This window comes from Siniperca chuatsi, linkage group LG8, assembly GCF_020085105.1.
Source record: "Siniperca chuatsi isolate FFG_IHB_CAS linkage group LG8, ASM2008510v1, whole genome shotgun sequence".
NCBI lineage: Eukaryota > Metazoa > Chordata > Actinopteri > Centrarchiformes > Sinipercidae > Siniperca > Siniperca chuatsi.
This window is the reverse complement of record NC_058049.1, coordinates 23,641,478-23,660,998: the sequence shown is the minus strand read 5'-3', so window position 1 is coordinate 23,660,998 and position 19,521 is coordinate 23,641,478. Positions and strand designations below refer to the sequence as shown.

Here is a 19,521-nt window from a genome sequence, read left to right as displayed (position 1 = left end):
AATGCACCTTTAATTCTTTATTTTACATTGTTTGACTATGACAGCCAAAATATAGTTTAAGTGTTCAAAACTAATTTAAAAAGACAAATTATTACTTGGTTAGAATGTCATTTACATAGTTTCTTTAATTTAACCATATGTTAATAAAAATGTATTATTATAACTTTTTTCTAAGGAATGAGCACTTAAATGATTGTATGTGCGTGTTACTTATGCTGGAGACATGAATGCTGAAATAAACCCAAGGCACATTATTCTAAGGGTATAAATCCCACCTAGCTGGCAAAAATAAAATCCAACATGTATTCATGAGCGTTTGGTGAACACTGACACATACTGTCAGTGCATCTAATGTTGTGAGTGCATGTTTGCATTTTTTGATCATAACAGCAACTCTCTCTTTTTCAAATCTGTATCACTGTATTGTTTTGTCGAATGATATCACGGGGAATATCCACACATTTGGCTAATTGTAATGTCAAATGGACATGTCAAACTCCTCCACAAGTCTCTCACTCACTCTCTCTGACTCACTCACTTAACTCTCCGACCTGCTCTCTCTCTCTCTCTGTCTATCTCTCACTCACTTTCCTTTTCAAAACAGCAAGAAACACCAGCCTTGATGATGTGTGTGTGTGTGTGTGTGTGTGTGTGTGTGTCTGTGTGTGTGTGTGTGTGTGTGTGTGTGTGTGTGTGTGTGTGTACTGTACGCGTGTGTGCTGTGTGAAACTGGTTGACAGGCGAGTAGTCATCCATATCGAGCAAGCCAGCTGTTCCTGTGCTTTGATAGAGCTGGTGTGTGTGTGTGTGTGTGTGCGTGTGTGTGTGTGGCACTCCAAATGAGCCCGAGATGGAGCTTTGAGCATATGGCACTGAGAAGGAGAAAGCAAGGGAGACAGGGGAAACAGGGACGGAATTAAAATATACTTTACTTTCAACACTATGGAGGGTGAGAAGTAAGCACATTCATGGCCGTGAGTGGTTTCTTTCACTTTGTTTCACCTACACATCCATGGATGCTCCGTTATAGCCTGCTTACCGTTTAGTTTTCACTCCTCTCATATTAATTCTGGCGAGAGTTTGTTGGAAGGAAAATGTAAACTCAATACTGACTGAGGGGGAGGAAGAGAGGGATATGTGGAGAAAAAGGGGAGACTGATGATGAGGGGGCGGAGAGAATGAGGCAGAAAGAGTAAGGAGGGATAGAGGAAGACAATGACTGACTGATTACAGCACCTTATCATCGCTGTATTTGTTCTGGTTAGATTAGTTATAGGATGTGTTCTGCAGCTTAAACAGCAAATAGCAGCAAATCAGAGGATTGAACCAGACAAACCAGACAGCAAATGAAAGACTTTAAGAATGGGTAAAAGGGTAAAATGTCCACATTTTCCCCTTTGATTAGTGAATGTGTGAACTGAAAGTTTAGCAACACATTAACAGGTATCAGTAATAACAGTGGTCGTCTTAATGTGGCACGTGAATGCAAAACCAATAAAAGAAATTCCTGTGGAGTGAATCAGCATGATTGATTTTCCATTTAACGGTTTTCAAATTATTTCAAGTGCCATGAATGTGTTTGAAATACTCAATATATCACAGTTCTGTTGTTGAGTGTTCAGTGATTTTGTAAGTGTGAGTGTGTGTTAAGGGTGTGTGTGCATTAAGCCTTTAAACTGCAGTGGAAGCTTTCTGTTAGCACTATAGAATTATTGATTAGAGCCCTTTATTCCTAAGTGTGTGTGTGTGTGTGTGTGAGAGAGAGAGAGAGAGAGAGAGAGAGAGATACTGTAACACTATTGATCTTTTCCTAACAGTTACAGTAAGCTTAACCACTTGACACACACACACACGCACACACACACAAACATTTAATTGTTGTCAGCAGCTCAAAGTGAGGCACTTCATAATTTTACCTTGGACTGATCCAGTTTGAGATATTATGATGTTTAGCTATTAATCCTGTAGTTTCATCACATGTACAAGCCACCACCACATGTTGATATTTGCTGTGTCAAATGCATCAAACCAAAAATCAGGTCTGAATAAAAAAATCATTAAAATGGAAAGTTAGCACACACAGTAAACTAAAGTCCCATTTCATTCAAAAATCTGTCGTGCTTTTGTAACTTCACCTAGATGTTTGAGCTTCACTGTCTTTTATCCTCAACGGGGAAAAAGAAGCAGAAGAAGACTTTATAGAAACACTTGCTTCACATGAAGTCAAGCTGTCACTATGCTTTTAGTGACATTCAATTGCTTACAGTCTCCACTGCATTTTCATTCAGGTAAACAACATCCAAGTCAAGTGGATATACAAGTACATTTGTGAGGCCCTGCCAGCGAGGCCACAAGAAGGTAAACATGGAGGTGACAGGTGACATTTCCAACAGCACTGTGACAAGTTTCATTTACATGTAGTTCAAAGTATAGAGCTGATGTAATTTCACACTGATTTGAAGGCCTGCTGTGGTGTTTCCGTCAGGCGTGTGTAGAGGTGCACACGGCGCCTCACCACTAATGTAGCGGTAAATAAGAAGCAGGGTCGACTAAGACCTCCAGTCAGTAATCACCACGAGGCTAACACCAACCAAATCAATTCTGCTCTCAGAGAAAGCATTCATTTATGCCTTTTTGCATGAAAAGATCCTGCCTTTATATAACACACCAGCTTGATAAAAGTGAACGTGGGAATATACATTTGTGAAAACGGATGTCAGCTGAAGCTGGTTAAACTAAATTTAGATGGACTTTCTCTCTACAACATTTAGCTTCTTGCCCTCTAACATGAGGTCTGTCAAAGTTCTTTATGTTTTAGCAGAAACTGGTTTCCGTTCTTAAGCAGCAGAAAGCACTTAGCAATATATTCTTAACAGGTTATGTAGGGACGGCTTTTACAAGGCAGTGTAAAACCTCAAAGTGATAGATGCAAACCCAGTTTAAATTGTCACAGCACGAGAACCAATCACATTTAGTCAAAATGCCCATTCTAAAATGGACCTTTTTTATTTTTGCTCCTACTTCAAAAGATGACAGACAGTTGTGCTTGGATTTAACAAATGAACTGGCCCATCTCTTTCAGTTTATAGACACTTGAACAAAATACCAAATTGAGCAAAATGTAAAAGGGTGCGAATGTCACCTGAAGTCGCCTGGGATCGTTTAGCCGCTAACTTTGGTTCTCGTGGGTTAAACACGTAATGTTGGCATCTGTGTCGCTGACGCTTGAGGAAAAGCAGCTATACGTGTTGCTGGAAGGTGCCAGATGATGTCATATGCTAATTAGCATATTAATTTGCTACATCAAACATCTTTGAGTTAGATAGGCCGGTGCAAATCAGCATCAGCTGTACTGATTTATTGGCAAATGCTTGTGGAGTCATTGCATTAAGATCCTTCTGCCTTGGTTAGAAAGAGTTATTTCTAGCTACAGTGGTGAGCTTGCGGACATACTACCTTCTTACCAATCCAAACAGCACTTTGCTAGCTTTCTAGAGTGAAGGGTCATTTTAAAGCTGCAGTAATCAATATTTTCATATTAACAATGCATTCAAATCACTATGTGTAATGTGAAAGAGTTTGTTTGTAGTGATGAACCCACAGAGAATTATCACTTGCGCTTTACAGCCCACCAAGCAACAAACAGCAGGAGAAAAAAAAAAGAGTTGAATGTTTTACTGTCCCAGTGAAGCCTCTTTGATTTGAAGTGAGTGGAGAGTAAAAACTGGGAAATGAAGGGAAATATTTTAGAGAAAATCACCAAAGATAGAAGATGCAATAATTAGGACAGACGCTTTCTACTGACTGACTGGCTGCAGTAGTAAAATCTCTGAATTAACATGAGACCTATTCATGGAAAACTGTTTGTGTGTTTTTCAGTGAGCTATGTATTCAGAGCCTCAGAATAATTTACCCCACACTCTAGAAGTCAACAAATGCTTAAGGAAGCTTTCCCTGTTAGTACATTCATTACTGTAACAGTGCAGATGGATAGTCAGGCAGACACGGGGGGGATGACGGTAAAATGTTGAGAGAAGGGTGTATATAAAATTCCAGTGTATAGAAATACCCTCTCTGAGGAAGTGAAGAAGAGGAAGGAGAGAATGTGGCGATGAGGGAAACAGGGATAAAATATTTTCTCACTTCCAGCAGAACTAGAAGAGAGTTATGAGGAGTCTGCCAATGCAGCAAACAGCTGGCTTCATTTGCATAATACCCATCAGGCCTCTCTTTCCTTCAGGCAGCCTGTCAACTCACGACCGAGACATACACGAATATACACACTCATGACACCACTGTTCACTATATCAGTACCTATATATTTACAGGCACCATGTTTCTTCTAGAAACTTGGAGTAGTGATACTGTATCAGTCGTGTGAATTCAAAGCTCCTCTGTGACTCAGTGAAAGCTTTTTAACGCTTTAATTTATTTGATTTTCATAAAGCTGTCTAATTGCCTCTGCAGAGAGAGGGAGATGAAACGATTCAGCTTTTATGCTGATAATAAAACGATCATAAAATCGTCTTCTAGAAACAAAGAATACAATCCAATGAATCAAACTACTCTTGAGTGGCTGCAGTAAGGCAGAGAAGAGGGTGCTTGGGGTGAAATATACTTTAGCCAAATAGCATAGGGGAGGTCTCCCATCAGCAAGGTGCTGCTGGGGTGTCATCACAGCAATAGCTGCCCTGTGATAAGAGAGATCGCAGAGGAGAGAGGGCAGCAGCCCGGGCTAGTCTCTGTGGGTTTTAAAGTTCAATATTTGAACAGCTAAAAGGTTTTGTTACGAGATGATCTGGAGAAGGCTGTGCTCTGTGATAATGAGTTCACGGGAATGGTGTGGTGTTAGATAAAGTGGTGATGTTATGTCATGTTATGGGGCGACGCACAAGCAGCAAGAAAGCGAATAGCATGTCGGCATCAGCTAAAACGTTGCTGACAAAGTCAAAAGTACATCTCGCTACACTTCTCTTTACATTTCACAGATTGCTTTTTCCTAAGAGAGCGCGTACACACACACACACACACACAAAGACACACACACAGTATGGTGGTTTTATGATTGTGGTTGCCACAGAGCAGTTAGTTATTTAGCGATGCTGTTTATAACAGACAGAATATGATTTCAGATGAACTGTTTACCCTGAGGATTAACATTAAAGCTCTGCTGACTGGATTAGCAGCAATGATCATTGATCTCTGCTGTCACTATAAGAGGCTGATAGTGTGTATTATCACCCCCTCAGAGTACTGTCATCTCGCTCCTAAGTAAATCCCCCCTTCACACCATCTGAATTGGACATTTTTCAAGAGGCCGGTCAGATAAAACTGCTGTTATTTAAACAATTCCAGCCACGCAACGCCGGTGAATCTGAGGTCTGAGGTTCAAGCCGGAGCAGGGCCGAGCACTTGACACGCAGCTGCTCCCGGTGTTCGTTGACCAGGGGTCACAGCAGTCAATCCCTGCACTTTAACTGCGGCTTCCACATGGTCTGCTGGAGTGATTTGGGGGCTTAGTGTGCCAGCGGTAGCATGTACCTGATGTCATGGGTTCACACAGTCAAGACTTTAATTTATAGTTTAAAGCCTGAGTCTGTGACATTTTAATAAAAGAATTATGAGCAGGATAAGTATTCCGATCCTTTTAAGTACAAGTAGTGATGCCACAGGGTAAAAATAGTCAATTGTAAGTAAAAGTCCTGCATTCAAAATGTTACTTAAGTAGAAGTACAGAAGTATTAGCAGAAAAATTTACTTATTTTAAAAATTAGATTACTGAATTATTATTATTGATTTGAACATGTAAGCAGCATTTTATTGTTGCAGCAAGTCAAGCTAATTATAACATGTTTATATACTGTTTTCATGGTATTTTCATCAACAGCGCATCATATTTGATAAGGTGATCATGGCCAGATTAACCTGTTGGTGGACACTGAGGCAAAACTTTAGTGTTTTTATCCTGTCGCCTCCAAATCCCCATTAAGTCCAATCCAACCAGTACTTGTATGCTGGAATAATAATTAATAGTTAGTGTTAGTTGTGTTAATTTGATTACACCCTACTTCATTTAGGGATGTGCACCATATAAACTAAAATAATAAAGCTCTTAAAACTAGATTCTGACACACAGGCCCCTATGCAAGACACAGCCACAACATGATGCTGTTATGCTCCCACCTTAGTTGATATATTAATGGTGGTTGCTCTTAGCATGAGCTGTTACCTGCATGAAATCTACTTCTGGGTAAATAGTTGGTTGAGGGCTGAGGCTCCCTGTGAACAGCTAAACCTGCTGCAGCAGTGATGTGTCTAACTGCAGCCAGAGACTGCAGTGATTGTTTCATTTGTTGCACAGTCAGGATACAAAGTTAGAATTTGAGAAAATGTAAATCCACATTTCTAGTATTTCTTTCCGGCCCTTTTTGTTCATTATATACCACTATATTATCTCTTCTGATCTAGCTGGAGCTGCTGCCGGTTCTGGAAGTACATTTATTCTTTTATATGCCCACACAGTGCCAAATAAAGTGGATTGCCCCCTCTTCTCTAAAAAAAAAAAAACCAACAAATATTATATTGTTCCAGTAGTAAGTCCATGTGTCATGCTCTTATGAGGCTGTAGGCTACTTCACATAATACATTACAGAACTTAGTGTTTGGTAATATATGACTGAAATTCTTTATGTAATTTAATAAAAGAGGGATGTAATTTTGTAGGATCATTCCTCAAGATTGCAGATTATTTCCAAATTCAAATTTCTTTACGTGATTAATAGTGATATGCTGCACTGTTTAAATGCAATAATATTAATTCCCCCGGATTTTAAGGTAATAAAACATCCTAGTTAATGCTTATACATGTTGACTGGGAAAATATAAAAAATGAATATGCAACTTAAAAAACTGGTCAGAACAGCTAATAAAATATCCGACTACTCCATACTAGCTTATGTCTGGTGCCCATAAAGATATGGTAATAAAATTCTTTATTGCTCTTGGCATCACAGAACAATACACGGAGAACCCCTACTGCTAGCTCTTTAGTATTATTCATTAGGTTCTGATACAGGCCAGTTGCTGCTCCTAACTTTGTGTACGTGTTTGTGTGTGTGTGTGTGTGTGTGTGTGTGTGTGTGTGTGTGTGTGTGTGTGTGTGGTAGGGCCTTTTAATAAAAAAATGCCCCGCTGGGCTCTGCGTTGCCAGTTTGCCAATCAGAGCATAGCCACGATATGCAAATCACACACACACACACACGGAAATAAACACACACACACAGGAGTGGGCACACACACACACACACACAGTGGGAGAAGGAGTGTTTTGATGTACCAGGGCCATTACAGACATTTTAAAATCCTATGAATATAAAAAAGAGAGAGAGGGAGAAGGATAGAAGTGAGAGGAGGAAGATGAGAGAGATGGGCAAGAGAGCATCGGAGACAGAGAGGGGAAGAGAGAGGGAGGAGAGATATGGCCGGGGAGGAAAGTGAGAGGAAACAACATTTTCTGTTCTTTTTCTGTTTATTATTAAGTTCTAGGGGAGACTGCATGGGAGAATGCATCGGGAGATTACATGGAAGATAGACGATTAAATGGCGCTCTCAGTCTTTCTCTGCCAATGTTTTTTGCATTTTTCAGTTTTGTATATTGTTCCTTGATATTAAAGGAGCCTGGCAGTGAGAGATGAACCTGATGAAAGCCTGAGATTCATGGAAATGCTCGGGTATCAATAAACATGAAGCGTGATTGCTTGATTGAACATAAGGCATCGTGCAATCAGAACAAATGCCTAGCCATTGTTAGTCGGCCGGCAGCATCACTGATGATTTAAATGGACATTAATACAGGAAGAAACAGACACTTACAAACTCAAACAACCGTGACTGATGACTAACAAGACAGTGTTATTTGGTCTATGTAATAAATTATTAGACTCCAGGCACCAAATCATCAGTTTATATATAATAACAGTTTGGTCTCTGACCCTTATTTTCCATTGAGGAGAGGAGAGGAGAGGAGAGGAGAGGAGAGGAGAGGAGAGGAGAGGAGAGGAAGCTAATAGGGTGATTAAGGGGGAGGAGAGCTGCTGTTGAGAAAAAGACTTTGTGTTGGATTATTTTCTCCTCTTAGGAGCTTACAGAGAACCAGCCGGTGTTTTACACCTTAGCTCTTAACACCCCCAAATCCCCTGATTTAGACTTAAACTGCATAGAGAGGGAGGAGAGGAAGAAGGGAGCAAGGGAAGAAGGGAGGGGAAAGAAAGGAAAGTGGGGGAGATAAAAACAAGGAGAGAGAAAAAAAAATATGGCAGGGCCAGACTGATGAGACAACAGACGAAGAGTCTAGGAGGGAGGTTAAGAAAGAGAAGTGCTCATTTACAGTTTATCCTGTTGAAGTAATCACACATTTCCTAGCGCACAGGACACATCGCGTTTGTTTGGAATAAACAAAAGAAAACATTTAAAAAAGCACACAGTTGGAAAAGGGACGTTCACAAAGTGAGAAATAGATACATATATCGAACTTTTAGGCTTTGAATGACAAAAGTGTGTAGTGTGTGTTTTTTGTGTGTGTGAAGCTTGCTCACTTCGTCGTCCTGTGAGTGTGTCTGCACCACCGTGGTGTGAAATACTGCAGCAGTGCTTTTGGCTGTGAAGTCACATACAGTAGGTCTCACCTCATATTATAGCTCCGTGGTTGTCAGCGTCCGGGCTGAGGGCCAACACTGGCACCTGCGATAGTGCTGAGACGTCTCTGCTGGGTAACCCTGTGCAGATGTAGCTTGTTCTTTAACACGTTTTATGGTATTTCTACCGGACAGTGGAGAGAGACAGAGGAGGAGGAAGAGAGTAAAATTGTCCACGGGACAGTATAGACTATTCTTAATATTCATTTTATTTCTTCTCCCCTGAAAATCCTCCCTTCATAAAGGAATTACAATTTTCTCCATCAAACACTCTGTTGAGTGATAGTAGGCCACACGCATTATATTTAAGTTTAGATCCTATTTCTATTTAGAATTGTCACAAGTTCTCATTTTCTAAAATTCTTAAAGTAAATATACTGGTCTACTATGTTAGCATAGGGGCTGCTTCTACAGTAGCAAAACCTACTTGTGTGGTTTGGTATGACCAGTAGCTTATGGTGGCTAATGTTAGCAAACTTTAGGTGGATATTGTTCTTTAACTGACACTACTGAGTCATTTGAGGAACCTGCCGTCAGAGTCCTGGTCGGAGCACTTCTCTGTATTCTCTGTGGTCAAACTGGCCTCCGTCTGTCCCGGCCCGGTGTTCACTGGGAGGCTGCCCTCTTGCTCGGCTCAGCTCATTCCCCGCTGTGTCCCCCGTGCACCGCTCCTGAAAACCTCCTTTCTGTCCAAAGCTCCTGTGCTAGAACCGCCCAGTTACAGCTGCACAGCTAACTGAGCTAATTTCAACAACAATTTCCTCACCATCTGCACTCACTTACTCACTCCACCTTGTTCCCGTTGTAGCTGTCACGAACAACACCTGTTAAATGATTGGCTATTTGTGTGTCACTCGTAGCATGCTTCATGAGCATTTAGACTTTTAATTTTGAACATTTCTGGAGATGTGTGTGACTGTTTCTGATGCTGTTTGTATGTACTTGTGTGTGACTGCCTGTGTTTTGTTGTGTGTCTCAACTCTGTTCTATTTCTCCTGCTGTACTCAAGTCTCTCTTGCAAAAGTGATCTCAATGAGTCTACCTGATTAAATAAAGTTTATATATATATATATATAAAAAAAATGTGTAAGCATTTCTACATGTTCATTTCAATTAGTGCTAATTTTGCAAGTTGAGCAAGTGGCTTGTTATTTACCGACTAACGAGCCAGGTGTTAACTTGTTGCTCGTTTGCCACTTGCTAACGAGGAGTATATTTTTAGAAAGCGGATGAACCAACAGCTTTTCTTCTACTGCCGGATTATCCTCTAAATAAAACACTTGATACGTCCTGATGTAAACAAGCTGCTTTGTCTTTGTCTTCTGTCAAAGATTAGACGCTCCAAGGTGAATACACTATATCCAAAGAGACAAAACCTCCAGCGATACTGGTGGCAAAAGTTCCACAATTTGCATCATCAAAGAAAATGGTTTTTGACTTTGAAAAGGTATGTAATGGTCTATTTTGCGTGCTGAAGGGAGCTACCATGCTGTTAATGTTTCCATTACAGGCAAAAACCCAAACCGTGTTTTATCGGTTTTTTTTGTTTGTTTGTTTTTTTTAGTTTGTAGTAATCTACATAAAATGTCCCATGAGTGTAAGAAACAATAATTTGGTTGAAATGATGCCATTGATTTTGTAGACAAAAGGGATTTATTCAGTCCTCTGGGAACTATGTACGTGGATAAACATGCAAATGTAAAGAGGAACACACACACACACCCACGCACAGACGCACACATTTGATGCCCTATTGTACTGCTGAGGACCCCTCCACCTTCCACCCATCGTCCCCCCTCTCAAGAGGCACTCATTTAGTTGGTACACAGACGTCATGCTGAGAACCACACACAGACAGACCACACACACGGCAAGCATAAACACACACACACACGCACACACTCAAAACACATCCTGCCAACAGAACAAATCAAATATACTCAGCTTGAATATTGCCTCTGTACACACACACGCACACACACACACACACACACCTGTCAATCACTCTACTTTTTATTCTAATTAAAACAGAGGTGCGGGTGTGTGACTATATAAAGCCCTTTTCTTTCCATTAATATAGCCATGTGTGTATGTGTCGTGTATATTTAGGGGTTTTCTTTTGCAACTGAATGTGTGTGTATGAGGGAGAGAGAGAAAGAGATAGAGTGTGTGTGGGGGTGTATGTAGGAGGTGTTCTGTTCGCAATTAATCATAGTAGTGAATCTTCCTCCCCTTGTCGTATAATATAGATGTCATCCACAGCAGTTACTCCACAGTGATGCTGCTGCATGAGTGGTTCAAGCAGTATTGTTCATCTTAATTTAATTAAATTTTCTTAACATTACTTTACTCTATCATACTTATAACCATAGGTTGCATTGACAGTTTTTCAGCATGAGATAATAGAACACCTTTGTTATGGGCGATCCAACAACACACAAGCCTATTTGGTAAGAAAGTGAATGCATCTTTCAACAGTTTCTTGGAGGCGGAACTATTCAGGAAATAGAGGGCCGAAGTGAAATGGGAAGATCCAGGTTCTGTTCTAGAAGTAAGAAAACCTCATTCATAATCACATTGAGAGTTTTAATAACGGAAATTACTGGAAATCCAGTCTTGGAACATCACTTTACTCAACAGTATTTTCTTTGGTTCACTCTAGATGTCTAGATAAAGACGTATAGATCGGATCCTGTTGTTTATTTAGTGTTTCTATTTTTGCAGCTTTTAATGAAGACCTTCTCTCATAAACCCCAGAGGGCAAATTGATTTAGCTAGTCACGGAAAGTTCAGACATGTCTGTAATAATAACAAGACAGAGAGGACATAAAGGTGGAAAAGGACATTAGAAAAGAGTAGAGTTAGTGGGTGTCATGGGTATGGAAGAAACCAAGTTACGATGACTCACTTCATTTTAGTTATTTGTATGCTAACAAATTAATTGCGTAGCTTAGTGAGGGATTTAGTAGATGCTATAAGCTATTAGTTGTAGTAGAGGAATAGTCCAGTGAGAGATTGCATTGCAGAAGCTAGTGAAACAGCGGTTAGCCCGTAGGTAACGTAAGGACTTCTCATTGGTTGAAATACACATTTCTGAGCGGAGTCAAGGAACCAAGGTTTTTCTAGCAAAGTAACATTGAAAAAAGACAAGAAAATTTCTTTTATAAAGCACAATTTATGCTAACTGAAAAATTTATTACAGCCATGGTAAATTATCTACATAAGCTAGTTAAATCTAGTTGACCTTACAAGTTCAGACTACAACAGGCAAGTAAGAACTCAAGTTATTATGACGAGGTCTAGAGATTTGTCTTTTTATGTTCCCGATACGCAAAATTCCAGCGCTAACAGTTTGATTGGCTGTCAGTCAACATCTAACCCATTGGACTCACAAAGCTAACATTAAAGTTTAACACGTGTGCGTACAAGATGATCTTGTGACATCACAACTAGTCCTGGTCCAGTATGCAACTTACACAAGTGTGATGTGGAAACTTGAAAGCTTCAAGTGAAGAAGTTTAGGGTTCTGATACAGGACCTGTTTTAGCCATATTAGCATAAAAAAGTAAGCTAATTCACTAGCTAACATGGATATGATGGGATCACAAATAAGTCATTTTCATTTCTATTTCTGTTATTTATTTAACGACCAGAGTTCTTTATGTCGTCAAGGTTTGTCAACATTTGTAAAACTGTGGTTCTTAGGCTCCACCCACTCAGGTGTTTTCAGTTTGTTGCTTGGTTACAGCTCTTCTCAGGACTGTGTGGGCGTGCACAAGTGTGCTTGATTGACATCTCTCTCACTCTCCTGTTCGTTTTGTTGCACCTTAGTTAGTGCAGGAGAAATTACACCTTCATCATTAATATTGTGGAGTTTGGTGACATAGTGCTCACATAATTCTCAGCAATGCTTTGCCCAACCTCAGCATAGGTCTAATCAGACAGAGTAATTAAAAACAACTGTGAGGGAGTGCAGGGCCTTTAACTCAATCAGAGATAGTCAAGCAGTTATGAATCATAGACATATTTGTAAAAGAAAAGCTACGCTCAAATCAACAGCAGTGATATAACAGAATATGCATGTGTAACAATGCAGCGCATTGAGTTGAACATGGGAAGTTTGGAACTGACAACACACAGCAGCCAGTTGTGTTGTGACATTATTGTGACATGTCCACGTAACGGCAGGGACAAATGGTTCTTGAAGTGGATGGTGTCACTTGTCAGTATTTTTCAGAGAAGAGCAGCTAGAAAAGATGCTGTAATGGGTTGAAAGTGACCTGGAAACTCTCGTCTTGGCACGCTTGATGCTGCACTAGGTGAAAAAATGGTTCAGTGGAAGGTCAGTGTCAGTTATTGTTATTGTTGCTGAGGAGATGAGGAGGAGCTGTAGTTCATATGTGACTGTTTGGTTCCTGTACAGATGGTGAGTGAAAAAAAAATCATAACTCTCTTCGCAAATCGATCGAGAAGAAAAAGATCTGTCGAAAAAGCATGGGCTTGAACATTACAACTGCAAGATTGGTTTTAAACTTGTGCTTATAAAATAAAGAACAGAGACAATACTAAGTTTTAAGTACTTTGAGAAAGTTAACAATAACCACCAGTTATTCTTTCTTATAATGGAAACAAAGCATTTTATGTATCAGCCGATCAATTGTGTAGAAAACTTTTGCTAATTTTAGAGGCACAGCTCCTTTAGACAGATGACTCTGGGTCGTACTAATACAGATTGAAGCGTTTAGCTTGGCTGGCTGGCTCCAGGATGTGATCCATCAGAAAACAAGGCTAATGTTTTCAACTAAACCACTCCTGGTGCAATTATATGGTCCACTGGCATTGATCATAGCTCCTCTTCTTCAATCTATTCTCTTCTATCCCTCTCTCGCCCCCTTTAATGGCTAAGTCAGTGTTAAATGTTTGATAAATGAGTTTAGAGACCACTTTCCCGTGGATTTAATAAAATTCTATAAAAACTCTTTTCAGTGTGTGTGCATGGTGTGCATATGTGCCAGAGAAAGAAAGTGATGGGGAAAAGTAGACTGTTATACTTTGTGTGTGTGTGTGTGTGTGTGTGTGTGTGTGTGTGTGTGTGTGTGTGTGTGAGTGAATATCAAATACTCTGGTTAGAAAACAGGCTTGGCTGCCCTGAGATATCACCGACAAATGTAAGTTCAATATTCACCCTCCTTTTAGCTCTGCTTTGGTCGCTAACACCTGACAAATATAACCTTTGCCTTTTTAGCGATTAGCTAGGTGCTTGACTCTCTTCACCAGCTAGCTGCTAACTCTGTCTTTCCGCCATTCGGTACTGAGCAGGTAGCTCTGAAGCTGACTGACAACAGCTGCCTGCTTCCGGTGAAACACGGTTTATGTGACAGGCAAGACTAACATATAGTGTAGTAAATGTGCATGAGTAAAACAATGAGTAAAAAAAAGTCTAGAAAAAAAAAAAGACTAAAAGCTAGCGTTTTAGCCTCTAAAGAGCTGCAGGGTTGGCTGATAACTCTCTGTGGGTTTGACGAGTCAATGTTAATATTAAAAAAATTAATTAGTGGAGCTTTGAAATTGGTTTAAAATCAAAATTTATAACTTGGCTCAGTGGGATGGTTGAATGTTTAGAAAGGAAAAGAAAGAATGTGAAGCACCATACTCTGCCAGAAGAGACAAAAACATCCACACATACAACTTAGTTTGAACTTATAATGACCCTCTTTTAAAGTGGGGAGCAACCACAATCTGAATCTGCTGGTCCTAAGTAAAGCATTAGATACACACAAAAAGACAAATGCACACACACACACACACGCACACACAAAAGCACTCACACACATCCTAACACATGCACATGCTACTAGAGGAAGACCAATTAGCGCAGGGTGAAAACGACAGGCTTTTTTGAAGCAATGTTTCAATGACGACATTTAATTGGATGGTAAATCAACTCCTTATCTGCCTCTCCACAGCTTGGTGTGGGGAGAATGAGATGGAGAAAGAGAGGTAGAGAAATGGAGGGAGAGATGGAAGAGAAAAGGGGGACTGAGAGGACAGTGAGTGAGCAAGAGAGAAACAAATGAAAAGAGAGAGAAAGAGATGAAGAGAGGGAAAACTGGTACATGTGTATGCATGTGTACAGAAGTATAATGTAACCTTGCCTGTCACTTATGCTAGAGTGGCAACTCTGGGATTTTATAGTCTCGGCTGATAGGAAACAGTTAGTTTAGAAGACAGCAACAGAGGAAGGAAATCATGAACACCATGATGGATGTGCATCAAGGAAACCTACAACTCAAATCAGTAGAATGAATAAAAGTAAAAGTAGCAAGCATACACAATACCAGGACCCTGTAACAGGCTCACACTTTGAAACACCATTTCACTAGAGATAAACACATCACACAATATTTTTGGACATTTAACGCGATCAAAACTTACATTAAAAAGGCATATTTAATTTTCAGACATTCACATGAGAAATGTAATATTTCAGCTCTGAAAACATGACTTTGAAATATTCTCTTTTAGGCATTTATGTAGTCAGAAAATTCTAATACATTTTGGCAAACGCCTGAGAAACAGTGTTTCACTGCTCTATCTGGTTGAAAGTTTCACTTGTGTTGAATCCCGACCGTGACTGGATTTTCTCTTTAAAAATAAAGTTTATTGTTTATTCTTTGTGCCTCTATGTAATGCCTAAATTTGAGAAACTCTTGGCAAAAAGAATCTTAATTTAAAAAAAATTTAAAATACAAATCTGGGCCAATTGATCAAACATTGAAGATCTAGTATTGTTCAGGCTCAACTTTTTAGTATCAAACACTCCCCTTGCAGGCTAGAAAAGTGGCTGTTATAAGTTACAACAGCAGCTTAAATTTATGTTGGTTATGTTGGTTGCAATGTATTGCAATAGTGATAAGTAGAAGTACAATAGAAACTTCTCAAACCACCTCTGGAGCAAAATCCTTTTCCATTTTTGCCCATCTCTATGCTCAGTATTTTCCATACAACTATACTGTCTATAGCACGACATCAGACACAGCAGCGAACAGACACGCACAACTATGACCATCACCAACACTGCCAACAAAATACACAGTGCCATTCAACCACCAGCGGGTGTGACTGAGCTAGTCGGGGAGAGTGATGGATGGAGTGAGTGAGAGAGATTAGAAAAATTGCGTCCTACACATCATCAATGTTAGAGTAATGTCTACAGTACTATGACAGTGACAACCACTTTAGTGACAGCAACAAAGGTTTCTTTTGCAGCAAATTAAAAGATAGAAGATGTCGTTTATGGGAGACCACGGAACTCACAGTAAAGGCCAGAAATCCAGCTGACTTTACATTTGAGAGGTGAAGTCAATGAAAGTGTGTAAAGAGGGCACATGGGGTGATAGACCTACTTTTATATGTACTCAACGATCTTTAGATTATTAGGCAGACTGACTCAGACACAAACATGCCCACATATCAGTGTACACAGTGAATCACACACAGCAGCTGTTGAACCAACACACACGCTCGCACACACACACACACAAACAGACTCCTCTGAGGGCAGTGCTTGTGATCTATCTAGCATGCTGGTAATCCCAGTGATGGCGGTCACTCCAGCTCTGTAAACAGCTGAAATATGGATGATAAAAGGAGCAGATGAAACTGAATAAACGAGAAGCCTGTGGACAAAAAATCCTTGAAGATTTTCCAAACCCTGTTGGACCTCAGTCTGAACTGCATACGGCTCAAAACTTCAATCACGCCAACTGGATGATTGGCAGTTTTCATTTGACTTTGACATTTTTCATGACAGCAAAGCAACAGTTTTCCTCTGAGGCACATTTTGGTCTCTCTGGTGTCGAGGACGGCCGTGTTAAAAGATGAAGTTCAGTTACTAATAATCATAGTAATTTAGCTAACAAAGTAAGCCTCTTCCTCATTTTCCTGAGAAAATATCCAGAGAAAATGGTTCTAAAATCAAACAGAAATAGGATAGAATGAGTTAACAGCTCTCAGAGGACGGTGCAGGAGAAGGTGTTTATATTCATCAGGCTCAAGATTTGATTCTGTTTGACTTTGTCTTTGTATATATTTCTGTTTCTTTGCTCATTATCCTCTCTCATTCTCTTTGTATCTCTTCTTTTCTCTCTTTCATCTTTTCTGTCTGCCAATCTCCAAGTCAAATGTTAATATCTCTATGTTATTGTAGATATGAATAGACTGTATGTCTTGTGGTGTTTTTATTAATTCATATTTTGTCTTCCCACATGCTTTCACTGAGTCATTCATCTCTCTCTCACGCGCACACACACACACACACACACGGAGAGAGGACCCGTTTCTTCAGTCTCAGACACATTACTATAATTACCTGATTACTGATTTAAATTATTTTTAATTCCAGTACAAGAGAAACAAGACACTGGATTTGAAACATGAAAAGACACCGTTATGTAAAAGGAAATCATCTGACTGGAATCACATTAAACATGTTTGTTATGCAATTTTATAGGCGGCTGCTTGTGGAGTGTTAACTGGCTTCTCGCTAATATGACAAATTGATGTAATAAGCACTCATTCAGCCAATCAGAACGGAGTCAGGCCATAATTTATGTCATATGTGGGACATCTGAGAATAAACCAAGCCTTTTTTCAGAGACTGGCAATTATCGCTATTCAACTACTCATCATCATATTTGGTCTGTTTACCAATATTTTACAGGCTATTGATGCTTATCTCAACACAGTCATTACAATGCAAATGATCAGTCAATCAGATTGCTGTCTGCTCTTCACTGTATGTGTAAATCAGAGGTATTGCAAATATATTTATTGTCTCAAGAAAAACAACTACAGTGCAGTCTTATGTAAAGCAGAATTAAACCAAAAGTCAAATATTTCTGTGTGCACAGTTGCATTTTCTACACCAAATCTTTTTGGTTCCATTCAAATGAACTCAGGTGTGTTTCCCTGTTTGGTTCGGTTTGAAAGCAAAATGGAACAACCACATAATTTTATGATAGCAGATATGTGATTTTAGCATGAATTCAAAACTCAAACTGCTGTTAAATCCATCTGCTGATCAAACTGTTAAGAAAACGATCCTGGGGCACCCCAGTAGCTCACCAGCGTGTATCAAGGCTGAGTCCTTACTGCAGAGGCCCGGCTTTCAGACAATAAGTCGATCTACAGAAAAATAACCAGCTATTATTTTTGTATTTGACTAATGGTTTATGTAATTTTTCAAGCAAAAATGCCAAATATTCCCTTGTTTCAGCTTCTCAATTGTGAGAATTTGCTGCTTATATTTGTCCAACTGAAATGTTTTCGAGTTTTGGACTGTTGGTGAGACAAAACAAGCAATCTCATAACACCACCGTGGGTTCTGGGAAATGAGATGGGGATTTTTCACTCTTTTCTGATGTTTCTGATTTCTGATGTCTCATCTCTGAGAAAATAACCAGCATATTAATCAATAATGAACGTAAGTTAGTTGCAGCACTATGTGTGTGACTGTAGTGCTATTTATCCAAATGGATTGTTTTGGTGTGAGTTGCTGAGTTTTGGAGATATCAGCCATAGAGATGCCTGCCTTTTTTGAATATAATAGGACTATATGGCACTCGGCTTGTGGTGCTCAAAGTACCAAACAAATACATTTGAAAAACTCAACAGCAATGTCTCTTTCCAAAAATCATGAACCGGTTACTCAAGATAATCCACAGATTTGTTGTGAGCAGTTTCATGTAGGAACTATCGGTAGAAAGAAAATAGCTTCTACATGAAACTGCTCACAACAAATCTGATTATCATGACTTCAACTCAAACCAAAACAATCTAGATGGATAAATAGCACTACAGGTAAGAGGAAAAATATGTATTTTTGATTTTGTGGTGAACTGTCTCTTTAAGCTTTTGTTTGTTCCTGTATATCCACATGGTGTGTGTGTGTGAGAGAGAGTTGGTGTGTTCATGTGTGTAGACGTCTATCTATCTGAGCAGCTATTTCAGAGAGAAAGGATTTCTGCTTCAGTAATTGCCTCGGCTATACCCCCCCTCTCTTTCTCTCTCTCATTTTTCTTTGGTATCTATTTTCTCTCTGAATTTTGTCCTCTCTCCTCCTGCAGACTCCGTCTCCAGCTCTCACTCATCCTTCATTTCTCTTATTTTTCCCTCCATCTCTTAGTCCTTGACATTAACCGTGATCTCACAGTAAGATCAATTAGGGAGACACACACGTACACGCATGCACACACACACACATTGTTTCACAACCCCCGTGGGGGACAGTCATTGACATAAAGCTTTCCCTAGCCCTTTACCCTAACCTTAACCATAACAACTAAATGCCTAACCTTATCCCTTACTTCAACCTGATTGTAACCTGTACCCGAAAACCAAGTCTTAACCCTCAAAAAGCAGTCTCTACCCATGGGGACCTCAATTTCACAAGTCCCCATGGGTTAGTGTGCATGAAACACACACACACACACACACACAGTACATGTAAGAGTCACATGTTTATTAAAATCCATTAAAGCCAGTTTCTATTCACTGAGCTCAGAATAGACTTCTATCTTTGAAATGACTAAATGGTGCGATGTTTATTACAATACAAACAGTGTGCCATCTGGTTTAGAGGTCCATAATGCAAACAGGAATCAAACAGCAAACCCTGGTAGTATCAGCATTATGGTCCAGTGAACTAAACACAACCATGATGGACAGGGATGGTTAAAGTGAGGCAGGGAGAGACAGATGTATAGACGGATGGATAGAGACAGAAATAGACAGACTCAGTGAGCCTGAAATCATATGAGTGTTTCCA

General features: G+C 39.7%; 1 protein-coding gene across 1 annotated transcript in view; it reads left to right on the top strand.

Annotated features, from left to right (window-relative positions):
* aff2 (AF4/FMR2 family, member 2) overlaps window positions 1-19,521 on the top strand; it is a 153,453-nt gene that overhangs the window by 56,894 nt on the left and 77,038 nt on the right. The gene's annotated exons all lie outside the window — the stretch shown is intronic.